Source organism: Budorcas taxicolor, chromosome 12 (genome assembly GCF_023091745.1).
Source record: "Budorcas taxicolor isolate Tak-1 chromosome 12, Takin1.1, whole genome shotgun sequence".
Classification (NCBI taxonomy): Eukaryota; Metazoa; Chordata; class Mammalia; order Artiodactyla; family Bovidae; genus Budorcas; species Budorcas taxicolor.
The window spans coordinates 68,345,823-68,357,826 of NC_068921.1; the positions used below are offsets into that span (position 1 = coordinate 68,345,823).

General features: G+C 37.8%; 1 protein-coding gene across 1 annotated transcript in view; it reads left to right on the forward strand.

The window, feature by feature from the left end:
* Nucleotides 1-12,004, forward strand: part of GPC6 (glypican 6) — a 1,214,516-nt gene that overhangs the window by 781,892 nt on the left and 420,620 nt on the right. The gene's annotated exons all lie outside the window — the stretch shown is intronic.

The following is a 12,004-nucleotide window of genomic DNA, read 5'->3' on the forward strand; positions in this document are numbered from 1 at the left end:
TGAGATGACTGGATGGCGTCACCAATTCAATGGACGTTAGTTTGAGTGAACTCTGGGAGACAGTGATGGACAGGGAGGCCTGGCGTGCTGCAATTCCTAGGGTCCCAAAGAGTCAGAAATGAGTGAGCGACTGAACTGAACTGAACTGAACCAAATATTAAAAAAAGAAAAGGAAAAAAAAGATCTGGAACTTACCTGGTGGTCCAGTGGCTAAGACTCTTAGCTCCCAATGCAGGGGATCTGGGTTCGATCCTTGATGAGGGATTCCACATGCAGCAACTAAAATCTGGTGCAGCCAAATAAATCAAGAGAAAGATGACCTTTAAAAAAAAGGATGAATTAAAGGGATATCAGACCTGGAAATCTGAAGACATGTGAGGGCCAGTTTGTTTGGACCAATGAAACTCCGGGCAGTCTCCCTCCAGTGCCTTGGGTATCTCACTTGTGCTGAGAGCGGCTGAGTTGTCCCTGGGCTCAGGTGCTCTCAGGCAACTCCTGGCACATCTAATAGGACAAGGACAGACACTTGCAGTCTTTTTCTCACCCCAAGAGGTGATTTGTCAGCCTGTAGGCTCCTAATTACTTGGCATTAGCATATTCATATTTCTGTGTTTGGTTTTAATTAAGATGTTTCTTCCCTAAATCAGAAACAACGTAAGAATGTAAATAAGATGTCTCTCATATTTGGATTGTCTATAATAGTATATCTTCTTTTTTCTTGTAATACATAGAGTGGTCTGTTAAGTTAAAATAAATGAGGACTCCTAGCTTCTGGTGGGTGGGATATTAGTTCTACTTTTAAAAAGTGACACCCAGACCAGATAGCAGAGCTCTGTGTATGGGGGTTGTGTGTAGGGTTCCAATAGTTTGGGTTAATCAGTTTTCAGCTGCCTCTTAAAAAGTGAGTCAGAGAAAATTTGATGTCTGCTTTTCAGGACTAGACCACATTTTCATTTCATTATTTTTATAATAATATGTGATAGTAAATAATTCTAGAGAGCCCAAGTTCATTGCTGCATTTTGCTTTCTGTCAGAGAAAAAGACAGAGACTACTATCTGGGCTTCATTGTAGGATCAGTTCATGAATTTTCAATTCCCATTGCATTTATGCTTTACTATTTAAATTTATAGAAGCTTGTGCTGTCATTCCCAAGTGATGTGTGTTTTTTGCAATTTGCCAAGATGAGAAATACCCATCCCATCTCAAACTATCAGTCATCTATTTACCTATGTATCTATATATCTTCATGTGTGCTTATTTCACTTATATATGTGTGGTTCCTTTTGATTTGCAGCAGAACTAGTTGGAGAGAACCTAAACCTGTTGTTAGCACACTTGATGTTACTTTAAGGATATAAAACACTATATCTTGATGCTAATGGTTTATGATACACAATAGAAAAGGAATCCATTGCAAAAATATCAGCAGTCTTCCTGCTTCCTGCTTCAGCCTGCCTCTCTCAGCATTGTTGCCTACCCTGCTCCCTCTCCAAGACTGCCTGCGGGAGCATCTATGACCTGCAGAGTCAGTCCCCTGGGAATGCAGTGGCGTGAATGAAAAAGTCCAGAGCCAATTCAAAGAAGCCTTACACAATATGAACCCTTAATGGTTTGTTTTCTCCCTGAGCAATTAGTGAACTAGAAGAAAGGCAAAGAATGGACAGTTCTGGCATTAGCCCAAAGTATTTTATGTTAAAAAATAAATAGCGACAGAGTTCCTAATCAGATGACCTTAACATTGAGAGTCTGTCCTGGGTTATCCTGGTAGGCTCAATGTTTAATCACAAGGGTCCTCGAGAGTGGAAGAGGGAGGTTGTAAGAAGAGGCCAGAAGATTCTGTGTGAGAAAGAATTCACCAGTTATTCTTGGCTTCCAACATGCAGGAAGAGGCCAAGAACCCAGGACTGCAGGCAGCCTCTTAAAGCTGAAAAAAGTAGTGAAACAGATTCCTCACTAAACCCTTCAGAAAGGAATGAAGCCCTTCTGACACCTTGATCTTAACCCAGTAAGACCCTTGCTGGACTTCTGATCTCCAAAACTGTTAGATGATAAATCTGTGTTGTTTAGTGACACTAAAAAAACAGCCAAGGTTTTGTATATCCACAAAGAACTTTAGAACTTACCTACTTTAAATAAGGAAAGGACATATTAAATGGATTTATTTTCCATTTTAAGCAGCTCCTAATATAGAATTTTTTTAAATGGTCTACAAATATAACTGAAATAGGAATGTATATGAACTCCATACATATTAGTATGTAGATACATGCATTTGTATACACATGTGTATACTCCATTTCTTCTTTTCTACTTAGTCCAATCTCTACTCTCTCGAAGGTCAATTTATGTCTCACCCTTCAATGTGTACTTTTTTGCTTCTTCTGGTCTACAAAGTAAACTTCCTGTACTCAACTGACTTTTTTCTTAGAACCTCAAATACTTCATAATGTAGCCAAAGAAGAAACTTCTTCTCTACATCATTTATTTAAAGCATAGCTAAAATCACCCTGCATTTTTATTTTCTGAATACTGCTGACTCCCTAACCATATTATAAGTACTCTAAGAACATGCACCAATAATTCTTTTCTTAATTTTGAATGCATATGGTCAGTATAGTGCCCTAAAAGCAGTTATAGTTGATAATGACAAATGGTAATGAGAACTTGGAAAGACCTCTTCTGTGAGCTGTAAAATAGCTCTAATATGTTGATAAAGACAAAATAATGGTGTTAGTAGGAAATGCCCAAAATGTACCTGTATTGAAACTACAGAAAAAAGTTTGGTAGTCCTAGGGCAGCCTTAGCTAAGAGAACTTTGTAGGGTTATAGAAATGTTCTGTCTGTACTCTCCAATACAGTAGCTACTAGCCACGTGGCTATCAATCAAATATGACCAGTGTCACTGAAGAACCAAATTTCTATTGTTGTTCACAGAAGTTTAAAATAAATGGCCACCTATGGCTAGTGGCTACCGTATTGGATAGCATGAAGACACTTTTAGGTTGATAGATCATTCTCCTAGTTCTAAGGGCTAGGGTAGTAAAGAAATAGGGTCATTTTCATCTTGCCTAATGGTTTTGTTCCTGAAGCAATTAATTCATAACAGTAGGACAGTGGTGCCCAAAGAGTATTCTGTAATTCAGACCTGTCAATGAACTGCTGTTTACTAGTCCATGACAAATTCAGTACAGAAATTGAGAGTAAGCATGTAGAAATTACAATAGCCACTTGGCACTGATGTAACATCCAGCTGTGGAGTGATTGGACTCATCTCATTGAATGGGGCATAGACTACTCTGGGTGTTTTCAAAGGCTGCACAGCCTTGAGTGCCATCTGGCACCAGCACATCCAGGTGCAGTAGGACCACATATTATACTGGCCTATGAAGGAGTAGGAATTTTTACAAAGCTATTCTGTCACAGAACAGCTACAAATAGTTTTGAGAAGCCCCAGTGTAGCAGGCCAGGAATCAGAGGCCAGGAGACTAATCTATTCCCCATAAGCTGGCTAAATTATATTCACTAGAGTTCTCCAAAAGATGTCTCAAAAACAGAAGCACACTTAGAAATTATAGACTCCAGCCCCCAACTGACAAATGAAAAAAAAAAACACACACACACACATTCTAGGAAGAATGTGACATTCCTCAACACTTATATCAGAGCTTGAAGAACTCCCATCCTGGCTCTCAGGCAAGCTTTATTCCGATTATGCCAAATGGATCTGGGCCGAGAGACATCTTCTAATTCCCTAGCACAATAAATGGAAGTCTAAGAACATGACTACAACACATCTGTAAAATCTACCTTGCAGTTTGCATGTGCCTGTACCAACTGAAGTTCTCCTCCCCTCTTAAATGTATTGTCACCAAAGTGAATTTTTAAAACCAAAACTAATGAAGAATCCACAGGGATCAGTGCATATGAAAAAAAAAAAAAAATCAATGAGACTAACCCTTATATTAAAGTTTTAGATTTCGAATAAACCATTGATTAATTTCTCTGTCTTCCTGAGCCATAAAAGGATGCTTAAACTTTTGATTTTCCTCTTAATTTGTTCCTAGATAGTGGGAAAATGATAATGGGATGCTATGGTTTATGGATTCCTAAAAGAAGCCCAGTAAGAAAAGAGTCCAGCAAAACAATATTCCTTTCATTGGAAATAGGACGGCTGTTTGATTGTGTGCATACTGGACAGTGTTGATGCTGCACCCAGATCCCCTGTGCAGGCTCCGGACTCACAGCCACACCTTTCTCTTAGAGACTGCCCCCCAACACAGGAGCCATCTGGCTTGAGAAGTTTCACTACTTTCTCTTCCTATTCCTCTAGGAGTGAGGGCACTCTCCCACCAAAGAGGGACTGACAGTCAGTGAGCGCTACCTATCTCACAGTCTCTAGGTGTTTGGAGTGAAAATAGACCCAATGGCTGTCTTTTGACTCAAGGTAGAATTTACCCTGTAGGACAGCTCACTCTCCAGAGCTCTTTGTAGGATCAGGCTGATACCAGCCTCTGGCTGGAAGCACACCTCTGCTGGCTCCATCCTCATCCTGCTGTCACTTTCTTACAGATTCCCTTTGAGTGTATATCCCCCATACACCTCTGATACATGAATCCTTGTCTCAGGCTCCGCTTCTCGGCAATGTGACCAACAACAGAGTGTAACTAACTAAAAACTTTTGAATAGCTACTAATGTATTACCTCAAGTGTTTTGTGCTTTGGCTGGATTTGAATTCAGAGTAACGTTTAATTATCATCTTCTTAAAACAAAAGGAGCTATCTGAACTTTCAGACCCTTTGGAAATCTCTTGAAAAGTCTTCTCTGCATTTCAGACTCCTTATTATCTTTGATCATTGATTTCAGAGCAAAACTTCTACTCTTTTCCAGGGCAGCTAGCTCTATTCCTGTGTTGTGTTAATTGCTCTATATGAGAACACTGGAAAAGTTTCTCTACAAGAACATAACTCAAGTACATGACTATTTTCTTATGCAAATAAGAAATACCCCATCTTTTTAAATTGATGAATATTTTAGCTATGTTATTTAGTGGAACAATTAATCATCCAAAAGTTTGTCCTTGTAGGGGGAATAGGAGAAGCTGGCTTTATTAATTTGTGATAAATAAAAATTTGTTTAAAATAACAAACAGGAAAATTTAATTTTCCATTTTATATTCAAATCACGTCAGTGACATAGGAAATGGAATTTATTAGGGGAAATGCTATAGCTATTTGCATAATTTTCTGGTGCTGAAACATGAGAAAAATCTGGCTGCTTATTACTCCGGCTCAGTTTAGCTTCGCTTTCAGATGCTCACTCACCAACCTAAGCCTTTTTCCTTCCTGAGTCTCTTCCTGCTCACATGAAATATGCACTTAAGCTCATGTAAAAATGATGCATTCTTCCATTTTCTCCAAATCTTTTCACACCCTCCTGTGTTTGTTAATCAATTAGTTGTCAGACATATCTTCTTGTGATGGTATCAGTTCAGTTCAGTTCAGTTGCTCAGTCGTGTCTGACTCTTTGCGACCCCATGAATCGCAGCACGCCAGGCCTCCTTGTCCATCACCAACTCCTGGAGTTCACTCAGACTCACGTCCATCGAGTCAGTGATGCCATCCAGCCATCTCATCCTCTGTTGTCCCCTTCTCCTCCTACCCCCAATGCCTCCCAGCATCAGAGTCTTTTCCAATGAGTCAACTCTTCGCACGAGGTGGCCAGAGTACTGGAGTTTCAGCTTTAGCATCATTCCTTTCAAAGAAGTCCCAGGGCTGATCTTCAAAATGGACTGGTTGGATCTCCTTGCAGTCCAAGGGACTCTCAGTTGAGTCCTCTCCAACACCACAGTTCAAACGCATCAATTCTTCGGCGCTCAGCCTTCTTCACAGTCCAACTCTCACATCCATACATGACTACTGGAAAAACCATAGCCTTGACTAGACGAACCTTAGTCGGCAAAGTAATGTCTCTGCTTTTGAATATGCTTATGGGAGCCATTAAAATCCCAATTGCTATCTTCAACAGTGTTTTATTTTTCTTTATTTTATTTATCCACGTGATCTAGCTTCTTACTAATCATTCAAGAAATATCTGATGAATGATGTCTTCCTTTTCTTCTATTTCCTCTTAAAATCATATTAGTACTGCAGAATCCCTTTCAAAGTTGGAGAACTCCAAAAAAAAAAGTTCCGTGGAAAGATGTACTTTGGGTGAATACAACTAAGCTAGAAATTTTCTGTGATCTTGAACAAAAGCAAATCACTGCTAATCATTTCTAACTTTGATCATGTGCTGATGGGGGCCCATGATTTGCTACATTTCAACCAGAGCAAGATTCTCCCATACAACTATGAAATATACATTTTTGTGCATGATTAAATAAATATTTATTGTTAGCCAATGGGATTCAAAACTGCACTCCCTGTATTCAAAGCAATCAAATTCTAAAGGAGAAGACAAATGTAGAAAAAAGCAGTCCTAATACAGCGTGATTAGAACCAGATGTTTGGACAAGAGTCTGGAAGCAGGGAGAGGTGGGGAAAACTTGCCAATCTGCTGTTTGGGAGACAGTTAGGGGGAGGTCAGGGAAGAATTTTAGTCGATACAGCCTGTAAATTTTAATCGAACGGGTTGCTTGTAAAGGTATTAACACTAAATTATTTAATTTGCTTATTGATCATTACTTAGGTAGTTCTTTTTTTCTTTGCGTCAAAAATCAACCCAGCCCTTTTGTGCTAAAAGCTTTCATTTCTCTCATAACTTCTTTCCTTCCACAGTCACCAGCTTAGTAAGGATTAGGTGTGTCTACTAGTGACAGGAAATCCAAAATAACAATGGCTTATATAAGATGGAGCAGATTTTCCCAGCTGTTGGATTGTAAAATATACTGTTGATCAAACTCTATAAAACTGGCTTTTCCTTCAGCAACACCTCCTCTGCCATATGGTGTTGACATGAGTTTATACAAAGACAGCCTCGCTGTTCCTATGGCCTGCCTGCAGCCCTCCTTCTCATGGCTGTGCTCAAAAGACTTTTGGATATACTCTTCAGAATTTTTTATACTTATGTTTGGGAAATCTAATTGTTAATAAGAATAAATAGATCTATGTCATTTCTGGAGGCTCCCCTTCTATGGGATGGATCTGGAAAGTATACATTATAGGTTGGGTTGATATTTCAGCTATTTGAAGAAGTAAAACGTGCCTTTGCCTATCTTTGACCTGAATCCATGAGCAAATAAATATATATTTAATAGGGAATGTTTCTGTAGTAGTCAATGGTCAGGAAATTAAGAAAATAATAAATATCATTCACATGAAAGAAAAATTCACGCAATTTATGTTCTGAACCCCAGGAACATACATGTTTGTAGTAAATACTAATTGCCAGTGCAGAAATCAAAAGTCTACTTTGGAAAATACTGGGTGCATCAAATGTAGATGTTTATCTCCTAATCACCAAATTATTTTGAATATATAATTGAGGTTAAGTATTTCATGAATTGGTCAACTGAATAATACCAGCTTTCTGATATGTGGGCAAATAGCAGACCTAGAACAAAATAGTGTACTTACTAAATTCCTAGTTTAGTTAGTGGTGAAAGCATTTACAGCCTTGTTATATTATAAAAGCCTGTGTAACTGTTAAGATGACTCCTAAAAGAAAGAGACAGAGAGAGACAGAAAACAGAGAGAATTATTCAAGCCTTCAGTATTGAACATCTCTGTGTGTCTGTGAATACTATTCCTCTGTATATAGTTTGTGTGTGACATCACTAACAGGGAAAATTGTTCTCAAGAGTTCTGGGCTGATTAGAAATCCAGACAGTAACTGGTTCTTTGCCTCATGTAAACTAGAACATCAGTATGGGGAATAAAGAAAAAATGAAATTTTTCCTGAAATCACACACCATTTTTTTCACATGCTATGCTTCCTCCCTCGGTTGTGTCTGGCTCTTTGTGATCCCATGTATGCCAGGCTGCTCTGTCCATGAGGATTCTCCAAGCAAGAATACTGGAGAGGGTTGCCATGCCCTCCTCGAGGGGATCTTCTCAACCCAGGGATCAAAATCAAACCCAGGTCTCCCATAATGCGGGCATATTCTTTACTGTCTTATGTTTTTCCATAAGAGAAATTTTAAAAAAAAAGGAAGAAGGAAGGCGCAAAATTATTTAGTTTGAATTTGAAGGACAATCGCTCTTTTTATTTTTCCTGTACTAAAAAATTATCATAAGACACTATTTTTTTTCAAGCCCTGGGGCCTCCTGCAGCTTAGAATTGTGCTGGCCTCCTCCGGTTCCCAGGATTCTGATTGATCTCAGCTGTCTTGTTTTGATTCAGTAGCTCCCAGAATAATCCCAAATGTACATCATCACAGGGCTATGAAGCGACATAATTATTGAGGAGGTGGTGTTATTTTTCTTTCTGTACATGTTTTGACATTATTCTGGGCACTATTTGATGCATGAAGTAGGCTTTACATAAGTAATAAAAAAAGCTGTTTTGCTTTTATTGTCACTTGGTTTTTAATCCCTATAATAAAGCAATACCACCGAATGGATGCTCCAAAACTGAAACAAAGATAGAAGAGTAAAATGGGATCTCGAAAAGCCAAAAATGCATTCATTGTGCATAATGTGATCATTAAATAAATTTTGTGAAAATTTCTTTTTTTAACAAAAAAAAAAGATTCAAATTTATTATAGCACGTTCCTTAGATGGCACTTAAAGTACTTGTGTCAAAAATGAGATATTTGTGTAGATAAATGAAAACCCTGAGCAGACAAATTAAACACATAGTTTTAATTTTTATTAAAGAACCCGCAACTATAGTTTTGCTGAAACTAGATAAACATTGCAACATAGAGAGGGAAAGCTCTTGTTTAATTGCATCTATTAGGTTGATCCAAAAGTTCGGTTAATTTTTTCCATAACATTGTATGGAAGAACTAGAGCATGGGCAAACTAAAAGGCATATCTAAAATCCAGTTCTACAAGTTAAAGCAAAAACTAAAAATAATTTTTTTTTCTTTAAATCATTAGCTACACGTGTATTTTTTTAAGTGAGGCAAGGGGCAATATCTTGATAAGTATCTCTGACTTCATTTGTGTAATTAGATATAAGCCTAAAGATGGTGTCTCTAATTGAATAACATTTCCTGCCTTCAAATAACAGAAAATTAAAGTAACTGTGACTGAATCCAAATAAAATCTATTTTCTTATCCAAATAAAGCCCAGCTGTTACCAGTACAGAGTTGACACCATAGTTCTAGAATCAGTAAGAATAGCCCAAGTTCTGTCTATCTCATTGCTGTGCCATCTCCACACGTGGCTACTTAATGGTCCAAGAGATTGACTGAACTCTTTAAAGGAAATTAAACCATCACATCTCCTTTCCAGCTAGGAGGAAAAAAACTTCAAAGAGTGTCATTTTTTTTTCTCTTTTTTATGCAAGGCAAGCAAGTAAATGGAGTTTTTAGTCTCATTATTCATCTTTTTATTTTATTACTACCAGATATGCAACAGATCCTTGTAGGGTAAAGGCATGAACTGATCTCCTACTCAAACCAGTTTCCCTTTGAAGAAGAAAGCAGGGACGTCCCAGGTAGTCCAGTGGTTGAAACTTGGGCTTCCAATGCAGGAGTGCCAGTTCAGTCCTTGGTCTGGGAGCTAAGATCCCACGTGCCTGGATACAAAGATATGTATATATATATATATATCACAGAAACAGGATTGTAACAAATTCAATAAAGACTTTAAAATGAGCCACATCAAAAAAATGAAAAATTTTAAATGAAACAAATTTGAATGTAGCATGGCATCATTTAGGCTTCCCAGGTAGCACTAGTGGTAAAGAACCCACCTGCCAATGCAGGAGATATAAGAGATGTGGGTTGGATCCCTGGGTTGGGAAGATCCCCTGGAGGAGGAAATGGCAACCCACTCCAGTATTCTTGCTTGGAGAATCCCATGGACAGAGGAAGGAGCCTGGCGGGCTAAGTCCATAGGGTCTCAAAGAGTCAGACACAACTGAAGTGACTTAGCATACATGCAAGTGGCATCATTTTATTTTATTTTTTGTTGTTGTTGTTTATGTCATTTTATTTATTTATTTTTGTCATTTATGTCGTTATGTTGTTAACACCTAGAGTTTCCTAAACAAAACTTAGTTTTGTTTTATTGAGTGGTTCCGTTTCGTCAGAGCTACCTGCATATAATGACATTCTTGAGTAGAAAAGTTACTTATGTATTCATTATTTTAGTTTTCATTTAGTGACATCTGAATTTGAAACTCGTTCATAAACATTAAATTCTGTGATATTACAGATAGTTCATCACCGAATATATTTTCAGGGCTAATGAAGGATGTAACAAAAATTAAGTCTTGTATTACAATTTTATTGGAAAATTTACTGGGAACAAAGATCAAGTAGGGTCAGTAGAACCCTTAGGGTAAGTAGATAGAAGATAAGAAATGAAAAAAAATTGGGGAAAAATGAAGACTTGGGTAACTTTGGAATAACATGAATTCAAGTGTATTTCAAAATATGACAGACAACAAGAAAGTGATGACTGTATATTACAAACCACTCTCAGCTTGTTTAGCAACTGTTACACTTTAAATATTTTTCTTTTAATTATATTATTAGAATCCATTAGTTGTAGAGACATATATAGAAAAGGGTAAAGAATAAAAAATTCATTATTCACTGTTCTGTACTCCCAGGGGAAAAAAATGCTAACTACTTTTGATATTTTGTTATGTGTTTTGTTAGTATTTAACATACATTTATAATGGTGTATATTTTTATTTTTTTAATTTAAATTTATTTATTTTAATTGGAGGCTAATTACTTTACAATATTGTATTGGTTTTGCCATACATCAACATGAATCTGCCACGGGTGTACACATGTTCCCCATCCTGAACTCCCCTCCCACCTCCCTCCCCGTACCATCCCTCTGGGTCATCCCAGTGCACCAGCCCCAAGCATCCTGTATCCTGCATCGAACCTGGACTGGTGATTAGTTTCTTACATGATAGTATACATGTTTCAATGCCTTTCTCCCAAATCATCACACCCTCTCCCTCTCCCTCTGAGTCCAAAAGACTGTTCTATACATCTGTGTCTCTTCTGCTGTCTCGCATACAGGGTCATCGTTTCCATCTTTCTAAATTCCATATATATGCGTTAGTATACTGTATTGGTGTTTTTCTTTCTGGCTTACTTCACTCTGTATAATCGGCTCCAGTTTCATCCACCTCATTAGAACTGATTCAAATGTGTTCTTTTTAATGGCTGAGTAATACTCCATTGTGTATATGTACTACAGCTTTCTTATCCATTCATCTGCTGATGGACATCTAGGTTGCTTCCATATCCTGGCTATTATCAACAGTGCTCTGATGAACATTGGGGCACATGTGTCTCTTTCAATTCTGGTTTCCTCGGTGTGTATGCCCAGCAGTGGGATTGCTGGGTCATAAGGCAGTTCTATTTTCAGTTTTTTAAGGAATCTTCACACTGTTCTCCATAGTGGCTGAACAGTTTGCATTCCAATGAACAGTGTAAGAGGATTCGCTTTTCTCCACACCCTCTCCAGCATTTATTGCTTGTAGACTTTTGGATCACAGCCATTCTGACTGGCGTGAAATGGAACCTCATTGTGTTTTTGATTTGCATTTCTCTACTAATGAGTGATGTTGAGCATCTTTTCATGTGTTTGTTAGCCATCCGTATGTCTTCTTTGGAGAAATGTCTATTTAGTTCTTTGGCCCATTTTTTGATTGGGTCATTTATTTTTCTGGAATTGAGCTGCAGGAGTTGCTTGTATAGTTTTGAGACTAGTTGTTTGTCAGTTGCTTCATTTGCTATTATTTTCTCCCATTCTGAAGGCTGTCTTTTCACCTTGCTTATAGTTTCCTTTGTTGTGCTGAAGCTTTTAATTTTAATTAGGTCTATAATGGTGTATATTTTTTAACTGGGTTAATTTTTTACAC